General features: G+C 51.9%; 1 long non-coding RNA gene across 1 annotated transcript; it reads left to right on the top strand.

Moving 5' to 3' along the window:
• The first annotated feature begins 684 nt into the window (after positions 1 to 684).
• LOC309646499 lies at positions 685 to 23,805 on the top strand. The gene is made up of 5 exons (XR_014255404.1): positions 685 to 4,313; positions 17,276 to 17,534; positions 19,258 to 19,340; positions 19,597 to 19,723; positions 23,277 to 23,805. It is a non-coding gene; the product is annotated as an uncharacterized lncRNA (long non-coding RNA).
• Positions 23,806 to 24,008: the final 203 nt, after the last annotated feature.

Raw genomic sequence — 24,008 nt, 5'->3', positions numbered from 1 at the left:
CCCAAAGGCAAATTGGAGTTAGCCAAGTGGCCAGTAAGAGGAAAAGCATTCCAGGCAGATAGAGCTGCCTGTGCAAAGGCCCTGAGGCCAGAGAGACGGTAGTATCTGCACATCACAAATGCTTCATTCCTGTTGGAGCGTGAGTGTGGAGTGGGAATGGCTTCGTGGATTAGAAGAGGTCAGACTACAAAAGGCTAGGGTGCCATGTTAGGAGCTTTGGTTTCATCTTGGAAGACGTGGGGGAGCCAACAAGGACGGCTTTTAAGTAGGGGTGGGACCCAATCGGATTTGCGTTTAGCTCCATCACCAGGCTATAGTGTGGAGACAAGATAGGGAGTGGAAGAAGAGGAAAGCCTGGAGGCAGGGTGAGGCAGGGCCAGTTACAGGGCCGTTCAATAATTCAGGTGAGAAATGACGGGACTATTAGCTGCAGTGGTCCTGCTGCTCGGCACATATTATACGTTGCCTTGTATTGTTATTTAGGTACATGGTTTTTTTTTAACATCCTGAAATTCATTCCTTCTCCCTTCCCCACAGGATTGTAAATTCTTTGAAGGTAAGTGCGGGACCTTAATCTTATCTATGTAGAGGCCTTTCAGTACCAGGATCTGAATTGATATCAGCTGAACCAGAGAAAGTGGGGGGTGGGGGGGAGGGGAAAAAAAAAAAAAGCGGACTAGCCCAGCAGCAGTAGGCAGGGGGAAGCTCACAGCCAAACAGAGAAAGGAATGTGAGGTTTCTTTCACTCAGACCCCACACTTCCTGCAGCCCAGCTGGGCTCCCACTCCGGTTTCTGAGAAGAAAATTCTGAGTCACCTCTTTCTTCCTAAATTCTCTTCCCCCAAAGGGTTTGAAGGCTGTAGGGGTATTGGAGCAGGGAGGGTAGCAGCACCCTCTGATTCTTTCCCCTTTTCCCAATATAGACAAAGAGCAGTGATGTTGACAATGGCCAAACCAAGAAGAATGTAGCCAGAACTGAGCCCTCTGTCTCTGAGCCCTGGGACCCTGCTTCCACTGAGGGTGGAATATCACTTGGAAAGTAGGCAGAGGGTGGTGAAATTAGCCTTGAGAAGCTGGGGAGGGGTGGGGTGCTTGAGGGAAGGCAGACATCCTCTCACAGAGTGAATAGAATCAAATCCTTTTGGCTGCTTCTCTGGTTACCAGGCTGTCTTGTAGGTAATTGCTTGTTTACTCACATCCAGATCTCAGGGGCCGTCGGACCCTTGATGCTCTGGGAGTTGTGGTTTTACCGACCCCCCTTCTCCCCTCACCTTCTCCACTGTACTGAACCCGCTGGGAAAGAACAAAGACCAGAGTTCAAGTTCTAATGAGATCTCCAGTGAGGCAGAGGTGATAGTCTTCATTTCGTCCCAGGCAGAGAGATGTTGAAATCCCAGAACCAGCCCTTGAACTGGCTGTTGGCCTGGTGTGCAGAATGAGAACCCTGGGGAGGTGGGCAGACCTGCGGAACCCAGTTTCTGGGAGAGGGGCTGGGAGTGCATATAGCCCTCTGGGTTCATTTCTTCCCCAACCTACAGTCTCTCCCCCAGAGAGGGCATTTGAGTGCTGCGATTTAATAAGTCCCTGAAAGTCAGATATCACAAGTCATACTTGTGATAAACACAAGTATGCAACTTGTAAAGAAAACAGTAGAAGGTAAGTGAATCCTCGTATCCAACTGGTAAGAACTTGGACTAATGCTCCCAAAACAGAGCAGACAGACGTTAGTCCCTTCATTAACTACGGTCCTTTTCTGCATTTCTATTGTGAGGGATGATCCTGTATTAGTTTAAGTAAGACTCTGTGCCTCTGGAAACCAGCCATTCTATATAAACATTGACACTTGCTAGTAAAAGGCATAGGTATGCAATTCATATCTTCTCTTAATTAAAGCACATTATCACTTATTTACAAATGGTTAGGGCTGTAATAAACTAACCCTTAGGAGACCCCCCCCCCCCCAGCTCAAACAATCAAACAAAGATAATTTACTATAGAATCTCAATGTGAACCTAATTGAAGAGTTTACTGCTGCATCTCCTTAGGGATATTAGGTCCCTTAAGGACTGCCTTGATCTCTGTTCAAGTTCAGTTCTCTCTTTTGGCCAGGGCCCCGGGGAGGCAATCAGAGTCCTTGGGCAGGAAGAAGAGGAACAGTATCTTCAATGGCCTGTGGAGCATCTCTGCCTCTTCCTTCCCTCCACTATACTCTGCTCTAAGCTGTACTTGTGGCTCCCCAAAAAGCCATGTTTTCCCAGGATTCCTCTGCCTGCAACGCTTTCCCCAAAAACCTGCTGGGCCAATTATCCTTGTAGACACTTTTCCTTGCTGTAATGATTTGTTTACATGTTTCTCTTCCTGACCAGACTGTGCCCTTCCCATCTCTAAATCACATTCATCTTTCTAGTCCCATAATCCAGATCAGAACCTAGCACATGGTAAGTACTTAGCATTAGTTGACTAGATGTTGTCTGGGGAGACTCAAGTGTTGGTTTGGCCCATTCACAATCTGTGTGACTTTCAGCAAGTCACTTAATCATTCTGAGTTTTAGCTCTTTCATTTAAAAATAAATCCTGCCAATTCCAACTCACACAGTTAGGAATTAAAAATGAGACAACTGTGGAAGTGCTGAACAAAATGCCAGGTGGCAGAGGTGGTAGGAAGGGTGTTCAGCTCCAAGCAAAGACATATTTGTCTTAGTCTGCTCATGCTGCCATAACAAAATGCTGCCGACTGGGTGGCTTAAACAACAGAAATTTATTTTCTCATAGTTTTGGAGGATGGAAGTCTGAGATTAGTGTGCCAGCATGGTTGGATTCCAGTGAGGGCTCTCTTCCTGGCTTGCAGACGGCTGCCTTCTCATTATATACACACTCTGGTGATGGTGATGGGGAGATCTCTCTTTTCCTTCTTCTTATAAGGCTACAATCCTTATGAACTCAATTTGAATTACCTCCTAAAGACCCTATCTCCAGGTGCACATTGGGAGTTAGGGCTTCAACATATGAATGCAGGGGCTGGTAGCACTATTCAGTCCATAGTAATATTAAAGGAGATTCAACAGCACATAGAGCCCTTCAGTCCTGCCCCCAACCCCCTCCCCCCCAGCTTGCACATCTGGCACCTCTCTGAGTCCATGCACCCTCTTGTCTTGTTCTCTGGACAACAGATTGTCTTTCTGGTCCTGGGTCAACATTTATTCTTTTATAACTCCTTTGTCTTCTGGGCTGGGGTTTTGGTGCCTACACTTGGAGTGTGTAGTAGTTGAAGCTATCTTATAGGTTAAGATGTAAAAAGGGAGTCATTGGGCGTTTTGATGCCAAACTGAGCCAAGGATACAGGAGTGGCCCTGGAAAAACAACTGAATTTCTTCCCCGATTCAGAGGTGACTGGAAAGAGGTTGTCTGTGTCTTACTAGTATATCTGGAGAAATAACCAGTAAGGTCTTGGGAAACTATTTTGCAGCTACAGTATATGAATTGTGACTTGTATACCAGTCCCAGTAACTGAAGCATTTATGTGGCATATCCTATGGCTTACGAAGAATACTTCATATTATCTCATCGTCACACTAATCATTTCTCAGACGAGGAAATTTAGGCCTAAATGGCCCAGCAAGTCTCATGCTTAGGTCCTCTGACTGTACATTCCCTAACTCTTTTGATCATACCAAGGTAACCCCACTATACCACTTCAAAGAAAACACAGGGCTTTAAGAATCAGTGAAGCTAACTTTTTATGCTCCTCCACTCTGACCATGGATAGCTGGAAACTTATTTGCCCCATATGAATCCTTTCTTCTGCTTTGGAATTTTATCCAACTTGAAGTAAAAAATATGTTTGGAATGAGGTAACATTCTTAGAGGAAAGGACTTTACAAATGCAGAGTATTAATTATTTTATTAGGTTCCTTTGATTTGGGGCCAAATTTCAAGGGACCCTGAACACTTTCTTAAGTGTATTTCCTTGGGATGCCCTGCCCACCCGGGACAACTGAATGACGGAGGCACTACTATATCTGGTTTTAATCATATCCCTTCATAAACGTTAATTTAGTTCAGAACCTTTTATGTGCCAGGGGCACTGCCCTGCAGGAACTCACCTTCCAAGAAGTCAGGGGTAGACTCTGCCCCTGAAGAAGGATGGTGGAAGTGAAACTCTCTGGTCTGCCCCTTTCTTTCCTCCACGCCTCCCTCCCCCCATTTGGTCGGTCAAAGTCTCAGTTCTGACCCAGTCACCCTGGAAGCTGAGACACTCTTTTCGAGATCCGCAACACTCCCTGCACACCACACCAGCAAACCAAAGCGCGAGGGTAACGCAGGGTGGAAATCTTCCTCTGGGAGGGGAGGTGTGGGGGCGTCAATCCCACCGAGGAGCTACAAGGACTTTTCACAGGGTGCAGTGCACTTGGGGAGGGGCTCCCTGGAACGCACGACCCCGGCGCCCGAGGGCGATTCCCCCTCCAGCCGAGTGCCCCCTCGGCCCACACTTCCCAGTTTTTCCCGGCCCCCCGCCGTCGGGCGGGAGAGAGCTTTATTTTTCCGGCCCCCCTTCCACGGGGCTGCGCAGGCCGGAGACCCTCCGCCAAGGCCTCCACCCATCGCCGGAGGAAGGGTGGGGAGATTCGGGGAGGATTTCGAGGGGCGGGAGGTCAGGCGGGGCCGGAGGAGGCTCCGAGGAGACAACGCGGTCGGCGCGGTGCTCCCGCAGGCTCAGCCGCCGCGGAGCTTCCTCCCCTGCTCCCGCCTTTCCGGGAGGGCAGGCGGCGGGGAGAGGAGATTTCCTGCGCCGGCTCCCGTGGCGCCTGAGGCCGGGCCCCTCGGCGGCCCCGCCCGAGAGCTGGCCGGGCCTGGGCCTGGGCTGGGGCGTCTGCGGGAGCCCGGGCCTAGCGCGCGGCGCCGCAGGCGGGAGGGAGGGGGCCAGCCGAGCGGCGTTCGGAGCTGCACCCCGCCTCCTTCCTCTCCCTCCCCGCCTCTCCCTCCCCCTCCCCTCCCCTCCCCTCCCCCCCGCCCCTCCCCTCCCCTCCCCTCCCCCCCCTGCCCCTCCCCTCCCTCCCCCGTTCCTTCCCACCGTGCGCCGCGGCCGCTGTTGCCAAGGTTACCGGGGGGGGGCGCGCCCAGGTGGGAGGGAGTCTGCCTGGGCGCTGGCCGGCGGACCTGCGCAGCGGGCGGGGCGGGGCGGGGCGGGGAGGGCCTGGGGCGGGCGGCGGGGGCGGGAGTCGCTGCCTGGTCGCCATGGGAACGGCGCAGCTATTTCCAACCCGCGGGTGGTGCCAGTGGCGCGGTGCCAGGGTGCGAGGGTATTGCAGGACAGCGGCAATCTGCTGCGGCCTGGGACTTGACAATGCGCCCCTTCTGTAGCGCGGGGCCCACCCCTCGCGCGTCGCGCCTCCTCCCCGGCGCTCCTCGGCGGGGAGCCCGGCCCCGGCGCGCCCCGGCGCTCCCCGGCTGCACGTGCTGACCCCGCCGCCGCCCTTGCCAGACAAAGCGGGACCCTCCCGGGAGAATTTCCTTGGTGCCTCCCTTCACTCGACGGACCCTTTGATTTCCTGCCACTCTCGTCTTCATCCCTCACTCGTCCCACCCCTCACAGCTGCCTCCTGGAGTGCCTTCTCTTTTGTGCTCGCCAGCTCAAGTTTGGCCCTCACTCCAGAGCTTTGCCTTAAAAAAGACTCCATTTGACCTTGCCCCTCCCGCACTCTGTCATCTCCTTTGCTAACTCAATGCTTTTGTTATGAGGGCGACTGCTCTGTCTTACCTTTTCTGTTGTCCGCTGGCTCCTCTACCTAACACAACCTACTTTCTGTCCTCAGCCTTTTCAAGACTTCCAGAAACCCTCTTGACATCTCTGCTTCTTTCCCAGTTTCCTTTCTGCCTTTTTCTCTAAGAGGACTGTGGACAGCAGAAGGGAGATTGCAGATGGCTACCTAGATTGAGGCCCCTTTGTATCTCGCTGACACCACCCTTTCTTCTGCGACCTGAAATCGCATTACTTGGGTACCATGGGTGACGCTCTGGTGGGAGTGTGGGAGTTCTGCTGCTGCCGCCACAATTACCCGTCTCTTCGATTGTAAGCTTAAGTAAAGGAAACTTCTGGGAACTGGCCAAAGACCCTTGAAATGCAACTTGAGGAGTAAACGTCTCTGGCTTGGTCACTCTTTGCTTCAGGTCATACATCAACTGCCTCTTCCCACCTCTAGACTCCCTTCACCCCGTCCACGCCCCTGCCCCCCTCAACATAGCATTGTTCATCCTTTTGGCACCAGCCCTAGAAGAGGAAAGGGCAGGTCCTCCTCCCCAGGAAGGAAGGTGGGGCAGAGTAGCTCCTGCAGGAAGGGAAGGAAAAAGGAGGGAAGGAAGGAAGTGGCCAACAGAAGAAGGTGGAATCCGGTGGGAGGGCTTTGCATTGTTTTAACTCCTTTCCTTTTTAGCCCTGCAAAGTCAAGCCCAAGGTCATCCCAGAATCAAGGTTCTGCTGCCATCTCCCAGAACCCTAGCTGGGACTGCCTGCCTGAACCTGAAGGGGACCATCAGAAGCTTTGGGGAACATATTAAAGGGAGGTGGGCAGAGTTCAATGTATGCTGCAGATTCTAAGCACTTACATTTTTTGTGTATCCATCTCCTTTTGTTTCTTTTCTGTCCAACAAAGTCAGCTTTTATTTTGCTTTTTGTCCCATAAAAAGCCCCAGGGTAGTACTATGCCTCAGGTGAGAAAAATGTATCTAACATTTTCTGAGGACCTTCTACCTGTGAATCTGCTCTTATAGTCTGTAATACTTCACGTTTACTATACCTGGGGCTTTACAGTTTATAAAGGTCTGCCACTTAACTCTACCTCATCTCAACCATTATTATTACCCTTACTTGGTCCCTTTCACCCACTAACTTTATAACTCAGCCTTTCAGGGCATAAATATTCATCAGTATTGCTCCCTAATATCCCCTCCTCTCTTTATCTGGCCAAGGCCCAAATTGCAGGCCCCAGGAACGCAGGTAAGGAAGAGCCTTGGTCCATTTTAGGCCTGTGGTCCAGAAACAGTTATAAACTAAAAGAGGTTTGTCATGTGACTATTATTTGCATAGTGTATCATCTTTGCATCTCCATTCACTTAACATCCAGATGCCTAGAAAACTGCCAGCCAGTTTTTTGGCTCTACAGGCATCTTGTTCTTTGAAAGCCTCAGAGTGAAAACAATTGATTTGTGTTTTGGAAGAGCTTGTCTGAAACCTAATCCAAAGTTATCCTGCTGTTTTCTTCCCATCTTCTGGATTAGTTAACAGTGTCCTGAACACTCAGCAGAAGGCAGAGGGAGTAGGGTTTTGTTTTTCTCAGTCTGAGAAAGCCCATCCTTGCTCTCTCTGTTAAGCATAGCCTTCTGAGAGGAAAGTGTTATCAATAACATTTCGATGTCCTGGGATGGGACTGAGGGTCAGGAACAGAGCCTAACAACCTAGGATCCTTTTGTGTTTCTTCTGGTTTTAAGTTGCTGTCTCCTTGGTGGAGGAAACTATGAAGAGGGGTGGCGGCCTGGCTATATGGAGTTGGGACACGTATGGGCAGAGCCATGGGTCTTGGCTTCCTTTTCTTCTGTCTTACTTACCCAGTGCTCTAGAGAGAGTTTGCTACCGCCTTCAATTAGCAAGCCAATCTGCAAGCCAATCTGCCCTGGGCACTCCCTCCGGGAACTTACACTCTTGCAGAAAACACAAGCTCTGCAAACAGTTCATGTGTGGAGGGGTGTGGGACTCAGCAGTGGGGAGGGGAGATTTCTAGTAAATAGTAGAAAAGATTTTTCTCATAACTAGAGATCTCAACTATGACAGGGGCTGGGCTGCCTTAGGTATTCATGGTCATGGAGATGGTCAAGGAGTCTAGGCTAGATGTCCACCTGTCAGAAATCCTGCAGTACATATTTCTGTGCTGGGTGGAGGGTGAATGGATGACCCCTATGGGTCCCTTCTAACTCCAAGAGCCTGTCATTTTGAAATATATTAATGATCCTAGGCAGCGTTCAATGAATGACTCGAACTTTATAGGGATTCCATTCATCGATTATTTATTGAGTGTGTACTTTGTGCTGCTGCTCTGCTAGATGCCGTGGGAGATTCAGAGATGTGAATGGTGGGGTTTAAGATCTTTGCAAAGGCCACTAACACTCAGAGCAAACTGAGGCAGGAAGGGTTCCAGGCCAGAGTGAGAGGTCCTGTCCCCCATTACCTCTTTTTTAAAAATTAATTAATTAATTAATTAATTAATTTTTGGCTGTGTTGGGTCTTCGTTTCTGTGCGAGGGCTTCCTCTAGTTGCGGCAAGCGGGGGCCACTCTTCATCGCGGTGCGCGGGCCTCTCACTATCGCGGCCTCTCTTGTTGCGGAGCATAGGCTCCAGACACGCAGGCTCAGTAGTTGTGGCTCACGGGCCCAGTTGCTCCGCGGCATGTGGGATCTTCCCAGACCAGGGCTCGAACCCGTGTCCCCTGCACTGGCAGGCGGATTCTCAACCACTGCACCACCAGGGAAGCCCCCCTCATTATTTCTTAATCAAAGCCCAGAGGACAGCATCCTCTTACACCATTGCCTTGTGATTTGTTTCTTCCTGAGATGCTGGATTGAAAGATTTCCAGGGCTTTTGATCTGGAGGAGAGGGGCAGAAAAGAGAACCCGTCTTAATCCAGAGAGAAGTGCCAAGGGAGTGAGGCCATGTCTGGAAGGGTGAAAGCTGGGTGAAGATAGACAACACCCCCTGCCCCCCAGTCAGGATATGCTGGGATGGGGACAGGCATGAGAACTGGGAGGAAAATGAGGTGGAAACGAATGGGCCCCCGTAGGAGGAGGTAATGAGGTGAATCAGAAAAATCTGTCACTGAGATCCAAGAAGAGACTGGGAGCTTTCATCTCTCTCGGTCTTTTTAAAAGATGAGATGTGTCAGTGAGAGGGCCGGGATTTATGAAGACATCTGTTTTGTTGGCTCCTACCAGGAGCCTGGGGATGGAGCAGGTGGGGGCTTGCTATGGCTGCTGAGAAAGATGATGATATCCCAGCACTTGGGCAGCTTGGAATCAGCTCTGGGGTCCATCTTTCTTTTCCCTTCTTTGGCAAGAGGAGTCCTGCTAAGCCCCAAGAACTCCTTCCCTGGCCGGTGCTCAGCACCCCATCCTCCCTCTCCCTAGGCAGCCTCCTCAGGAAGAGTCCGGGCACCTGTAAGCCAGGGAGAGTGGTGGGGTGGCGGTGGAGGGGATCACTGCAGGATGGTGGATGTCTGGGGAAAGGGAAGCGTCCCTCGCAAAGATTCTGATTTGCTTCTCTATTCAGGGGAGCAACTGGGAGTCCGTTTAATTAGAGTCCTTGGCATCCTTGGGGATGGAAACCTCTGCTTTGTTGGTTTACATTTGTGTGTGTCCTAAGTAGCCTCCCTCCACCACTGCCCTGGATACTCTCAGAATCTTATGCCCAGAATGTCCTTTAGGGGGTCATGTCTTACAGCTCCAGAAGCACCTGGGTGTGTGATTACAAGGGCCTTTCCGGGGGGAAGGGGGGCAGTCTCATGCCCTTAACCACGACTCCTACTAGCCTGCAGCTTCTGTTGGAATATTGGTCTACTTTGAAGCACAAGCTTCAGTTCTCACTGAAATGCCAGTGCTGCCTCTGTGGGAATGATGTCGCCCTGGATCACCATCTGCTGTAAGGAGCAGACTGGCAAGCACAGGAGGGCCACCCAGCACGGACCAGGAACTTGCAGGAATGGGATCTAGGACCAGGGAATTTTGCCGGGGGTAGGGACAAGTCAAGGGAGAAAAAAAAAAATCCCAAATACCAGCGCTACGGTTAGGAGCTGTTTTTGAGGTCTTCACTCCATCCCTGTGAGCGAAAGGACTCTGAAGCTGACCCCAGGTCCTGGCTGCAGGCTCAAGGTGTTCAACCACCTCTGAACTCTAAGTGGACCCTCGACTGTGGCCTAGGTCACCTCAGAACCTCTCTGGGTAGGAGGATACTGGCATGGAATTTCATTCTGCTCTGAATTTGAGAACAGGAAGGCTGCTGCTGGGAGTTTTGCTCTTGTCTGCATGCAGATCATCGCAGTGTTCTTTGCTTTGAAGAATGAACGGAAACCAGGGGCTCAGTTTGACAAGGACTCTGCAGGGAGATTGCTGGATGCCGTTGTGGGCTTCAGGAAGCTCTTCTCCTGCCCAGATGATGGATGTGATGGGCCTCTGCAAAGGAGGCAGCCAGATGCTGGTTGCTTTTCTGGTTTTAGCCTTTGGTGGTGGGGTTCTGCTGGAAAGCCCTGGTAAGTATTTCATGCAAACCAAAGGAGGGCCAGAGGCACCACGCCTGAGCTCAAAGTCCTCAATGTCACAGACCTCTGGACGGCAGCCCTTGGATTTCTGCCTGCAATGGGCAAGGCTGAAGAGGGGAGAGGCTGAGTTGGCAGCTGAAAGAGATGGGGTAGAGGATGGACTCTTCAGCCCCAGAGGAACTGACCTTGAGGCTGGTGCACTCAAGGTGCACTTACGCAACAAACACTCTTCAAGTGTTGAGAGCTGAGTTGTTGACATGTAACCCAGGCAATGCAGATCAGCCATCCTCAGGTGCTCCAAGGTCACTGGGGTCTATTTCTGTGTTGACTGGTTTTATCTCCCTTTTTGGCTGAGATGTTCGAGAGCTAATTGGGCTCAGAGGACTAAAAGAAGTTTGCCTTCACTTTCAGAATTAAATCCAAATGCTTCAGGATTAGGTACTCAGGTCTTTGTGGTTCACCCCCTGCCTATCTTTTCTGCCTCATCTTTTGACACTATCCTGCATATATAGCACCGTCTAGTCACACTGAATTATTTGCAGAGCATGGCATCCTCTCATTCCTCTCTGTCTTTGCCCATGCTGTTCCCTCCCCCTGGAGCACACCCTTCCCTTCCCCAACTCCAGAGATGCCTGGCCTTCCAAAGAACTTGCATCTCATCTTTTTCCGGAGAGCCTTTCCTGATGCCCCCGACCCCTCCTCAGTCTGGAGTAAGATGCCCCTTCTGTGTGCTCCAGAGGGTGTGCGTAACCCTAACCCTAATCACAGCAGTTACCATATGAGATTGTGGTGCTTTGCTCCTGTGTCTCAGTGACAAGAAAACAATTTCTTCTGGGGTTTCCCAGTGCTCAGCACAGTGCCTGATATACGATCAGCGCTTGTGTATTTGTTCAGTGGCTAATTGCCTGTGTCCCCTGTGCCCCCTCCCTTCCCCCACTAGAATTTAAGCTCCCTAAGAGCAAGGATCTTGCTTTCCTTGTTCACTGTTAAGCCCCTGTGTCCAGCACACAGTATGCCTGAGATAAATATTTGCTGAATGCATGGATGGGAGTCAGGGACTGTGATTCACATTTTGGCTCTTCCCCTGAGTGCCCTGGAGATCGCGTGTAAGTTACTCAGTGTATCTAGGATGGTGTGGGGGGATGTGCGGTGGACCAGAGCACTGCCCTTAGGCACCACTTCAAGCCTTCAGTGCCTGGGACCTTATTCCAGCCTTTGCTGCTGTGGCCAGTTCTGTGCAGAATTCCCAGCCTTGTGCATATGCAGCTCAGAAATACAGAGGAGTTAATCCTCTGTGGGACAACTCTTGGCCAATGGGGAACCATAGCCAATGGATAGATGCGTTCCCCTTTCTTCTGGTGGATGATTTTTTTTTTAACAATTTTTGTTGGACTACAGCTGATTTACAATGTTGTGTTAGTTTCAGGTGTACAGCAAAGTGAATCAGTTATACAGATATATATATATATATTCACTCTTTTTTAGATTCTTTTCCCATATAGGTCATTACAGAGCATTGAGTAGAGTTCCCTGTGCTATACAGTAGGTCCTTATTAGTTATCTAGTTTATGTATAGTAGTGTGTATATATCAATCCCAGTCTCCCAATTTATCCCTCCCCCCTTTCCCCCCTGGCAACCATAAGTCTGTTCTCTACACTGGTGGATGATTTTGAGATACATTTCAAAGTGTCCTTAGATGGTCCCATAGGACTGGTCAACCAGTTGACCCTTATGGACGGCTTCATAGTGTACTGTCTGTATTGGCGCTCTCTCCTGCCCTGTTTCTGCCTCCTTGGATCACGTTCTCAAATATACTACTCACGTATAATCAGGCTCTGCTCTTGGGGGATCCAGGTGAAGACAGGTTCCGCTCCTGGCTCTGCTACTTACTAACTTTGTCTTTGGGTCAAACCACTTAACCTCTCTGCTTCTGTTGCCTCAGCTGAAAAATGGGTGTTGTGATGTCACCCAAGGTTTGTAATATTGGATAACATATGCGAGAGTGTCTGCTTCAGTCCCTGCATATATTAGGCACTACAGGTCCCTTTCTTGTCCTCCTGCCTGTGTTTGTAAAAAGGCCTCTTTGTGAAGAAATGTGGCTAAGCGTGATCCCTGCTCCAGTGGGAGCAAAGGGTGATGAGACCGGATGACTCAGGCATTTGGCAACGGGATCATTCTTCTCTGGAGCATTCTGTAAACATTGGTCAATGGAGTCTTGCAACATTCCCGACAGGTGTGAAGTGGGAAGAGGCCAGGGTGTGGAGGCAGGGAGGGGCCCAGCGTGTTGCTCACAGGGCCAGAGGTGGTGCGTCTGAGATGCTCCTCTGGCACAAGCGGAGGCCCCATGTGCAGGGTAGTGACTTTCAAGTTCTCTTTCTGTTCCCCATTTGCCTTCCTATCGACCCCCTCGCCCTCTCCCGGATGACGTCCTTCTGCTGCAGAGAAGAATCCTGGTGTTTTTCATCCTTCCTCTCTGCCCCCCATCCCATGTTTTCCCTCCAAAAGAGCTTGAGTCCCAAAGCAATGAAAACTCATTTCTGGCCCTACCATAGGTGATGGGAGTCAGTTTGGGAGACAGGAAATCTGCTTGGCTGCCCCTTAAATTATACACTATATGCCCCTTTGGCCTACAGGTGAGGCAGGTCCTGGGCACATTAAGCCCATTGGCTACTGGGAAGCTCTTTGGGAAATGACTCAGGAGGGCTGGGTCAGCCTTCTTGGCATTTAGTCGTTACCTCTTTGAGCCACAAGGCCTCTGCTTCCCACCCTCCCTGGCGCTCTTGTGCTCCGCGAGCAGCCATGCGCACTGATGTGCAGAGAGATTGTCTCCCTCCTCCCAGGCCTCCTGGCCCTAAGGGACCATGCGGGAGGGAGGCTGGGCCAGGGTGAGTGTCTGGATGCCACCCCACCACAGAGGGGGCCCCTTTCCCCAGAGCCACCCCCCACCGCCTCCCAGGGGACTGGATTCCCGCTCTTCCGGAAATCTGGCACACATGCGGCTCTGGCTGGGCCCCCTGGAGGAGCCCAGGATGGGGAGGGCCAGTTGCCAGCAGAAGACAGGGGTGACTGGGGCTGCCCTGCCCCTGCCTCCTGCCTGTCCCGGACATTTGGAGCCCACTCCCAGCTGGCCAGCGAGTCCTGCCCTCTGAGCTGCTTACTGCGCCCAGCCTGTGCCCGGAGAGACCAGTGGCTCAGCTTCCTCTGCCTCCCCCCTCCCCCTTTCGCACCCCCCCGCCCCCCCCCCCCCCCCCCCCCCCCCCCCCGCCTATGAGTCACCAGGGAGCCAAAGCTCAGGGAACTTCCTCTGGAGGGAAGCCACTGAGAATGGAGAGGAGAGGGAGAGTGGTAACAGAAAGAGAACTGGCAACTAAGTTGCCAGGGCCTTTCACCCCTAGGCTCCCGATTCCGGAACTGCTACACTAATCCTGGCATGAGCATCTAAATCATCACACCTGTGTACACCACTTGTCTGTGCAAACTTCCAATGTAGGTAGCTGGTCCTCAGTCTAACTCCTTCCCAGCCCCAACCCTCCTTTCCGTGTTCTCCAGTCCTCTCCATACTCCAGACCCTCGTGGCTGATCAGATCGTGTGGGTCGTGGCCTTTTTCACGGGGGTTCTCAAAGTGTGGACCGACAGCATTGGCCTTGCTTGGGAACTTGAAATGCAAATTCCCAGGCTCACCCCAGACCTACTGAATAAGGAACTCTCGGGATGGGGCTCAGCAATCTGAATTTATCGCCCCCCCCGCCAAGCGATTCTGAAGTTTGAGAACCACTGATCACAATGGTGATCACAATGTCTGCAATAGTCCGAGCAGAGAAACCCTTGTCCAGAGCCGGGAGGCCAAGGCAGCAGCTGCCAACTGCTCTCACAAGCCAGGCTTCCTGGTGAACACCCTACAGCTCTCAGAAAGTGCTGGAGGCCCCCACCCACTGACAACAACCCCAGAGGCATGCAGGGATGCTGAGCAAGCACTTCTCCCTGACGTCTCTCCCGCTGGGAGTGGGAACCAAGAGAGAAGGAGACACGCTGTTCCCCCAAGGGCCTGAGGAAGCTGGGAGAGGGGCCGTGAAAGGAGCAAGGGGAGGTGGCTTCTCCTCGAGGATGACATTCGGGGGACGGTGACTTGAGTGAGGCAGCATGTGAGCTCAGAATTAAAATACTGTGGCGGTTCTGACTGTCTCTGGAAGGGGCACCTGTGATAGTAGTGTCTGGTGAGTTTGGTGAGTTGGGTGGCAATGCCTGATTTATGGAGGCGGAGAGTATAGTGGAAGGAGCACTGGATGAAGAGTCAGGAAACATGAACCCTTCTTCCCACTTTAGATACATCTTTGTCGTAACTTAGGGTAACTCTTTCTGGCCTCAGTTTCCCAACCTAGACAACAAGAGTAATATTGTCAACTTTCATTTACCTGAAAACAATGCCTTGAGGAAAGGCTAAGAAAGACCTTTATAAATTTTTTTTTGGAAAAAGTTCAGAGTGTTTAGTATCAAATCACACAATGCTAGGTTTAAAAAAATCTCTATTTCTGTGATCTGAACCCAAAGTACAAGCAGAATCAAGGGGTAGTTTGGTATACTGGAAAGAATAATTGTCAGGAAGCTTGGGCTCCAGTTTCAATTTTGCCATTAACCAGCTGTGTGATTGTGGGTCAGTCACTTTCTCTCTCTGGGCCTCAGTTTCCCCATCTGTAAAATGGGGATATTGGATTAGCTTATATCTAATGTCATGCCAAAATTTAACAGTCTATGAGTCCATGACTTTGATTAGTTAGTCCCCATGGTCTGGATTCCCAGGTGGGCGCCGTGAGGTTCTGGCCTTTGCCTCATGGAGGGAGAAAAACCAAAGAAAAGAGGTGGGCCACATCAGGATATCATTGCTAGAGCCAGGATTTTGGACCCAGGGCATGGAGGAAGGCAGAGTGGAAAGCTTTCTGGAAGGATGACATGTCATTCTCAGAGAGACAATTTGGTGAAAGCCTGGGTATTTTCTTTTCACCCGTGAAGCCTAAGTCGGCAGCTCATAAACAAGGCTTCCTGACATGGGATGGAATTTTCTTTTACTCTTCCCGACCACAGTTGACAAAGTTGACACATGGAGACCAGAAGGGGGAAGGGTGGGGGGTAGGGGGTGTGGCTTAACATCCTCAACTCTACAACTCTACAACTGTTCCTCATCTTTAGCCTGGCCTTGAGCGGGCCACTCAGAAAAGAGGGCAGAGAGCAGGCCACTGGCTTCAGGAAAGAAAAAGAGAGCCCAGCAACCCCTTAGCAAGACCGGCGCCCCTGCATCCCAAACATCACCTCTGGTTCTCTTGGCCATGGATGTTCCCTGCCCCGACCCAGGCCAAGGGGGTGTGCCCTGAGCCTCACTTCCAACCTTCCTCCTTCTTCTCTGGGGACCACTCACACCTTTGGGGAGCAGCATAAGGGGCAGGGCTGGTGTCAGAGCGCCCTGGGGCTCTCTCAGGCTATAGCTTCTACTCCTGGGAAGAGCCTGAGGCTACTTCTACTCCCTTAGTCAGCACTAGGCGGGAAGGGTGAGGGCCTGGGAAAGGCCAGTGGTGTGAGCTTCTGTGGCAATTGCTCCTCAGTAAACACAGTAATAGCAGGTTTGGGATTATGATTGTCACCCCTGATAATTATCAGCTGCAGCGCATTTCCTCCTATGCGGCCACACCAAGCTCATCACAGCATAGGGGGCTGTGGAGGAAGCTCCGGATTTCCCAGATCTCTTCCTACAGTTGCTAGGCAGCTGGGAGTCTATGTTGGAACAGGGGGGATCTCATTTAGGAAAGTCTCCCCAGGCCTCCCAAATCTCTGAAATCTAAATCAGTTGTTCTCCAAGTGGAGACCTTGGACGACTGACTGCTCACCTGGCCAGGGGGGAGGACGTCAGAGGCTGTCAATGAATAAGAGACCCAGCCAGCCCAGGGGTAACATGGGGGAAAGGAGGCTGGTCGGGGAGCCACCCTTCTGCTGAAATGCCATAGCTGCTGTGCAGGGCATGGGGCTGAGTTCACGTGTGCTACCGCTGTAGCTAGTTGGGATGAGAAGCAGCTCTGCGGTGGCTGCCTGGTACTGGCTGGCCAGAGGGGTCTAAGAGGTGACCCAGCAGAAGAGAAGATAAAGATGGGGAGGAAGGTGGGTTCGTGTAAGTTGGCTTGTTTTAGTGGCAAGTCCCCATGGGTGTGTTAGGTAGTAGGCCCTAGTGTCTTTTGCTCCATTCCAGTGCTCCATAGACCAGTTGTTTGTTTGTTTGTCCATGCCTCGCAGCATGTGGGATCTTAGTTCCCTGACCAGGGATTGAACCCGTGCCCCTTGCAGTGGAAGCACGGAGTCTTAATCACTGGATTGCCAGGGAATTCCCTCCATAGACCAGAGTTTGAGATCATAGGGGAGGAGAAAGCTCTTGGAGTTGCCTTAATTTCTTGCTAAAGGTGATGTAATTTGGTGGCCAGCAAACTGAATTTTCTATGTTAAACTACCTAATGCATTGTCTTTGGCATGACTTAGGAATCTACCTCCGAGACCCTCAGCATCATAGGCTGAGACAGGTGCAGAGTGGGGAAGGAGGGGAAGAAGCAGCAGGGACTATTGGCTCCCAACCCCTGTAACTTTGACCCAGTGTGCATGACATTTTCCTGTTGAATTCTGTGGAGTGCGTTTAACTCTGCTTACCTGGAGGGAGCCCCTGGCTCAGAAGCAGAAACAAATCACAAAGGAGTGAAAATTCAACGAACCTTCCTTGACCATGTGCTCAGATGGGAATGGTGCTGAGTACCAGGAGGAAATGGGGACCTGAGGGAGCCAGTTCCTTCCCCTCCAGGAGCTCACTGTCTAGCCAGGGAGGTGCCACATGCAGACTGCAACTAGAGGTGATTTTTTCTTCCTGGGAATGAAACCTCCTACAGCAGCGAGAGGTTGGGGCTTTGTCCTAAGGTGGAGGTAATAAAAACCTGTTTGTCTTCCCAGGGCAAGATGTGCCTCAGGGCCCCTGCATGTCAGTTTACCTGAGTCAGACAGGAGCACCTCCCTGTCTCTGGAATCTCGTTGGGGCAGGGAGGCTGTCAGGGCGCGAGAAGAGGCGAGGTGCATCCCTGGCGTGGGAGCTGATGAGGTAGATGCAAAGAGCTCCTCTCTCAGCAGCTGGTCTCCTGGAAACCCTGAACACGGTCCTCTCCACATAGCCAGAACTGCCCTGAGGAGACCATGATGAACACGTGCAGTAAAGGTATTCAAACAAAGAAACATCTATGGTCACCATCACCTCCAGGTTCAGCGAACATTCAAGGAATTCCCACTATGTGCCAGCTAGAGGGCTTGGCGCTTTCCCATGGCTATCTTATTTAGTGAACATTCTCTCAATAATTCTAGGAAGTAGGTATCAACCCCATTTTACAGATGAGAACACAGGACCTGGGAGACCTAGGAGTACTCACCAGACTCAGTGAACACAGTGTTGCTTACAAGTTCTATAGGACACCACCTAGATGTCCTTCAAGTATTTCAAACTCATTTTACCCAAAACCAAGTTCACTATTATCATCTCCTCCTGGGTTCCCTGCCTAAGTGAATTGCCACTGGTCTAGCTGCCTGAAATATGGAGGTTAGCCTAAATAACTCCCTTTCTCTCATCCCTAATGTCTGTATTCGTTTTTCTTACCATCTAAACATCTCTTCACCCCACTTCCTCTTTTTCATTCCTGGGTCCACTGTGCTCATCCAGGCTGTAATAATTCATCAGCCAGTTCATCACATTGGCCTCTGCCTGGAGCCATTCCCACCCTTTCTCGTCCAACCTTCTGCTGAAGTGTACCTCTCTGGAGCTTTCAGGATAAAGGCAAACCCATTATTTTGACTAAAAGGCCCTTTTGGACTGGACCTTGATCACCTGTGGTGCCACGTCTCCTCTCCAGGTCCCCAGGCCTGGGACCTGTTCGCAGTTCCCTCGTGTGCAACACGCTCTCCTGCCTGCAGGTTTTCTCAAGCTGGCCTTTCCCCCCGGACTGCCCTTTGTCTCAGCCATCTCCACTCACCGCCCCAACTCCCATTTACGTCTTCTGTCCTAACCCGAGCTTCCCCCGTTTTGGTTAGCGTTTCCAGATGCCCGGGGTGGAGACGGTTGCCCCTCCCTTCTGCTAACCTGTCCCCAGAATGGAGCTTGGGTCTCTGCTGCCCAGAAGCAGAACGATCTGGTGCTTGACCACCGTAGTGGGTATCTGACGAACGAACAGCCTTAGAAAATAATGTTTTAAGTGGGGGAGACACTGCAACATACCAATTACACAAAGAAGTTTTATAAAACTATCTGGATAAATCGTGGAGTTCATTATTCAAAGGAACAGCGTTAGCATTTGTTGAAGCCCCCTGTGGATGGTGCCGGGCCTTTGCGTATGTCATGTCATCTAATCAGCAGGGCTGGGATGGGGCACAGACAGCCTAGATGGCACAGCACAGTCACTCAGCGGTTCCCTGCCAAACCTGGGGTTCAAATCCAGGCAAATACTCTGCTCCTTCCACTGCCTCCTGTGGCCTCTGCTGTTTGGAGGCAGGTTTTCCAGTGTGGGGATTGTCTTTTGGCCATTCGGGGGCCTATCAGGACTGTCGCAAGGGAGGCGATAGGGATAGGGGACCAGGGATGAGAGGATCAGCAATGCCTGAGGCCCCACCACTCAACCTTCTGATTTTTCTCTTGTGTATTCATCACACCTCACCGAGTCTCCCCAGAAGCGCAGTTCCTACAGTGGGATTGTCACAGGTGGCCCCGAAGACTGAGGTTGCTGTGACTTATATGTCCGTATCAGGCACGTGGGGCACAGGCCTGAGTGGTGCATAATCAGCATGGAAGGAGGGAGAAACAGAGCAGAGCCCATGGGGGGTGGGGGGCGGGAGGGGGAGGGCCTCCTGGAGCCCTGGGGGAGGGGCCAGCCGCCCACCCCTGTCTCTTCACTCAGAAGAGTGCCTGGTGTCAGTGGGTGCTCAGCACAGGATTGTTGCATGAATGAAGGAATGATGGAGTGAGTTCCACGTTTGTCAGGTAGGAGGAGGAAGTATTTTCCCTCTTTCTTGGGCGTCTGCCCGTCAGCTGGGGCCATTTCTGCCATAAGCCATCCCAATGCTCCGCTGCTCTCCCCTTCTCCCCTCCTCCTCCCTCACTTCTCTCTTCTAGTCTCACTACCCGACCTGGGCGATTAGCATATTACTTTACCTTTGCCAGGCTTCAGGGTCTCCTCTAGAACGATTCCTTCAACCCTGATCCACCAGACATTCATTGTGTTCCTTCCCTTGCTCAGCAAGCGTGAGGCTCTGCCGGCGTAGAAAGGATGATGCGACGTGCCCGACCTTCTGGAGCGCAGGCCGGTGCGGGGGGCCGGCTGGTCAACAGGCGGTTGCAATGGAGTTTCATTAGAGGGGAGAGCAGTGAGGGACATCCAAGAAGACTTGGATGATGGTGTTCAGGCAGGGCTTCTTGGGGGACGTGATATCTGAACTGAGCCAGGAATGCTTGCACACCTCTGAGAGTGAGTCTCCTTAAATTTTGTACCCTAAGCCTCTACTTTGCCATATTTTAGTCCCAGCTCCAGCCCTGAGGAGTTAGTAGGAAAGGGAAGACAGTGACTGTGAATAGAGCACCTTGCAAGTAAGGGAATCACGCAGCAAGGGGCGGAGCCCTGAGGTGAGAGCCCCCCAGGATCCTCTCTGGAGGGGGCAGGGTATGGGGGAAAGTTGCTGGTGCCTGCACCTCATGGGTCATGCCCAGGAGCCAGATGACTGTCCCACTCCCAATGTTGCCAATGCTCTTGCTGGGGAGAGAAGGTAGTTCGAGGTGGCATGGAATCGAGTGTCCTGGGCAGTGAAACAGCTGACACTTACCTAGTGCTTACCCTGTGCACTTCACGCACATGTCCTACGAAGTAGGTACCGTTACTCTCAGCCCAGTTCCACAGATGGGGAAACTGAGGCACAGAGAGGTTGAGTAACTTGTTCAAGGTCACACAGGCAGCACCTGGATGTGAACTCTGGCAGTCTGGTGCTAGAGCCTGTGCCTTGAACCACTGACTGTTCTACCCTTCCTAGTGACACCTCTGAACAACGGGAGAGAGTAGACACCCCTTGGGCTGTTTATAAAGACGGCTACAGGTATGACATTTTTGAAAGACTCCCATTTTATCTTAAACATTCACATACATCTTGTACCTATTGCAAAATAAAATCCCTATGTGTTTAATCAAGCAATGCCTCCCACCAAATAATCGAGTAAGATCAATGCTCCAGAGAGATGTGCCACATTTATCCCAAATCACTGAGTATCCCCAGGGACACAGTCTGTAGTGGGAGAGGTACAGCCAGCACAAGTTTCAGAGCAGGAAGAGCTTGGCCCGGTTGGAGGAGCTGGACAAGGAGGAACTTAAGCATTTCCCAGCGGTGCTGCGCTGCTTCCCTCCCTCCACCTCTCACTGTCTGAAGTCAGGGCGCACCCTTGGACTTCCCCATGTGATCCTCACTGCCAAGGTCATCTGGGAACTGGCTACTCTTTGTGGTCACTGGGCTACCTTGTTTACAACTGCTGTTCCTCCTGTTCCTCCTCCTCCTCTCCCCCCTCCTCTTCCTCTCCCCCCTCCTCCTCCTCCCCCTCTCCCCCCTCCTCCTTCTCCTCCTCTCCCCCTCCTCCTCCTCTTCCTCTCCCCCCTCCTCCTCTCCCCCCTCCTCCTCCCCCTCCTCCTCCTCTCCCCCCCTCCTCCTCTCCCCCCTCCTCCTCCTCTCCCCCCTCCTCCTCCTCTTCCTCTCCCCCCTCCTCCTCCCCTCTCCTCCTCCTGCTCCTTCCTCTTCTTCTTTTTTCTTCTCTTCTGGAGGAGGCCTCCCTGAAGGTCACGTGAGCCCACGCACATGAGCACAAGCTCTGGGGAGCCTGTTCCATCTTAGTCCACAGCACTTAGTTCTCTCCATTCTCCCAGTTCCTTTCTTTTCTAGAAGTTTTCATGTTTGCTCATGGTGAACCACTGCAGGAACCCCCTTGTATGGCGTTAAAAAAAAAAATCACAGCTACCAGCACAAACCCAGCATTTCAGTTCTCCTTTCTTTACCCTCCCAATTTCCAAAGAGTTCTCCCTCCTTGGCCAAACAGTTGGCTGCCTTCTTTATGTTTCGGACCTGATGTGCTTCTTGCATGGCCGACGGCGAGGCTCTGTATAGGGCCATTTCTATACTGTGGAGGAAACTGCCCCAGCCTCCTCCCCTCTGATGGCCTGCCCCGCTGCCTGTCACCTCTGCAGCCTCCTTGGCGTTCACCTACTCAACCAGTGGAGACTTACTGATGAGGACCTGCTGCTGTTCGGGCGCTGTTCCAGCATGGGGCATGCTGTGGCAACCCTTTCGAAGCTTACATTGTTGGGGAGGGTTGGGCAGTAGAGGTGGATAAAAACAAAACCAAAAATCCCCATGAAGTAAATAAATAATATACTTTCAAATAGTTATAAGTGCTATGAAGAAACTAAAATAGGATAATAGATAGAGTGACAACAGGGGAGTGACAAGAAATGGCAAGTGCAAAGCCCCCAGGCCTTGGCAAAAGCTTGAGGACAGGAAAGGAGGCCAGTGTGTCTGGAAGGCAGAGTCCGAGGGGAAGGGGGCGGATGAGCCGGGAGCGGGTGGCAGGGCTGAGGTCACCGAGGGCCTCACGTGCCACAGTGAGGAGGTAGATTTTCTTTCACACGTGCTGGGGGAGTAACACAATCACTTCTTGAAAAGGACCACTCTACTCTGGCTGTTGTGGAAAGCGGATTTTAGGGACCAAGTATAGGAACGAGGAGACCAAGTTGGAGGCTGTTATCACGACCCAGGTGAGCTGGGTTGGTGGGTTCAGTTGAGGGCAGCAAAGGGGGAGAAAAATCAATAGATTCAAGATAGATTGCAGAGAGGTAGCCAACAGTGGAGTGGAAGATGCTCTGATCTGGGACTCAGAAGTCCTGGAATTGAATCCTGAGCCCACTACCCACGAGCGGTGAGAGCTCATGTGAATGCGCCTCGTCTGTACAGTGAGGAGAAAGGCAGCTGCCTCCCTCACTTCTCGGGTGGGAGGAGGAGAAGACGAATGCGCCCGGCGTGGCACCTGTGTGACAGGGCTCCTCCACGTGGCTTGCAATGCTGAAGGTTGGGTTGAGTAAAGTCTAGGGAGGTAGCTCACTATCCCTGGGAGTTCTCCCCTGTTAAAAGGGTGAAAAGGACAGATTCTCACCCAGGCTGCTGGCAGTAGGCCCACCCTCAAGGTAAGTCACAGCTAGCTCAGTGTCGACAGTGAAGGGAGTATTTGGGGATCGTCGCCTTTCAAAGTGGGAGAGTGGATCTGGGCAGGGGCTAGGAGGTGCCCAGGGCTGGCAGGAGAGAGTGGCCTGAGGGGCTGATGGTGGCAGGACAGGGTGGGAGGGCGGGACCTGGGGCGAGCCTGTCACTCTCCAGAGGGGGGCAGCCAGTGACAGTGGCTCTGGCCATATGTGCTTTGGTCGGTGAGAGAAGGAAGGCCCGGGAACACTTTGATGTTCTGACAGAAACTCTCAGCAAGGCTGGGTTTTGACCTTTCGTGGGTGGAGTAGGTCAGTTTTGAGCCCTTTCCGCGGAAGTTCTGAGAGCAGAGATCCCACCCTTGGAAATCACCTATCCCACGCTGGCTTGTTGTCAAGACTGCCTGCGGCCCTGTGGGAGCTGGCTGACCCGGGAGCAGGGAGCACGGACCTTTATTAAGGCACAGATCAAAGGTCAGGGTAACATGAGCAATATTCATGGGCTTCGCCCCTTTCTCTTGAGCCTTCTGAAGTCTGGACTCTGGAACCTCAGGTTTCTGGAGGGAAGTGGAAGGGAGCTGACATCAACTGTTCATCTACGGTATGCCTGGCACTAGGCCAGGCACCATACGCTACTCATGATGTGTTGGTGAAGTAAACATTATCTCTATGTTTTTTTATACCAGGAAACTGAGGCTCAGAGAGAGAAAAGCATCTTTTCCCAAAGTCACATGACTGGTAACAGGAACCCGAGGCTGCTTATTCCACAGCTCCTGCTCCTGCGCAAGTGTCTCCCGGAGAGGCTGGGATCTGTCCCCACCTCCGGAGGGGTCCTGGGATCTTGATTTTTTAAAAAAAGTCCCTTGGGCACTTGCCATGGCCAGCCAGGATTGGAAACTTCCGCCCTCCACCCCATGGCTTTCCTGAAGGCCTTAGTGGGGCAAATGGAGCAAAGAGAGAGAGTAGGTACCCATGTTTGGAACATTACCTTAGCAAGACTTACAGACTCTCAACTGGAAAAGAACCTAAGCGGTGTTAACTGGCTTTCTGGCTCTGCTTGGGAGGAGTCACTGAACTTCTCTGAGCCTCAGTTTCTTTGTCTGTAAAATGGGGATCCAAATACTTACCTTGCAGGACTACTGAAGGGCTTGGGATATTGCAGTAATGACTTAGCTTAATGCCTGGCTCAACTAACTATTGAATAAATGGTAGCCATTAACACTATTCACTGCATCATCAAAGCATTTTTTCGGGGGCAGTGAGTTGGGGGACAGTTAGCTCCTCTGCGGCCCACTCAGCCGTCGCTGAGGCCCCTCCTAGGCACAGCCTGTTCCACAGAAAGAGCAGACTGCCAGGCTGTCTTCCTCCCTCCTGGGAAACCCCTGTGTCCCTACAGGCCATTGGGCCCTGGGCCCTGGTATTGAGGC

This window comes from Balaenoptera physalus, assembly GCF_965194825.1.
Source record: "Balaenoptera physalus genome assembly, chromosome: 1".
Taxonomy (NCBI): domain Eukaryota; kingdom Metazoa; phylum Chordata; class Mammalia; order Artiodactyla; family Balaenopteridae; genus Balaenoptera; species Balaenoptera physalus.
Note: the sequence above shows the minus strand (reverse complement) of the source record. Positions and strands in the feature narration are given on the sequence as shown.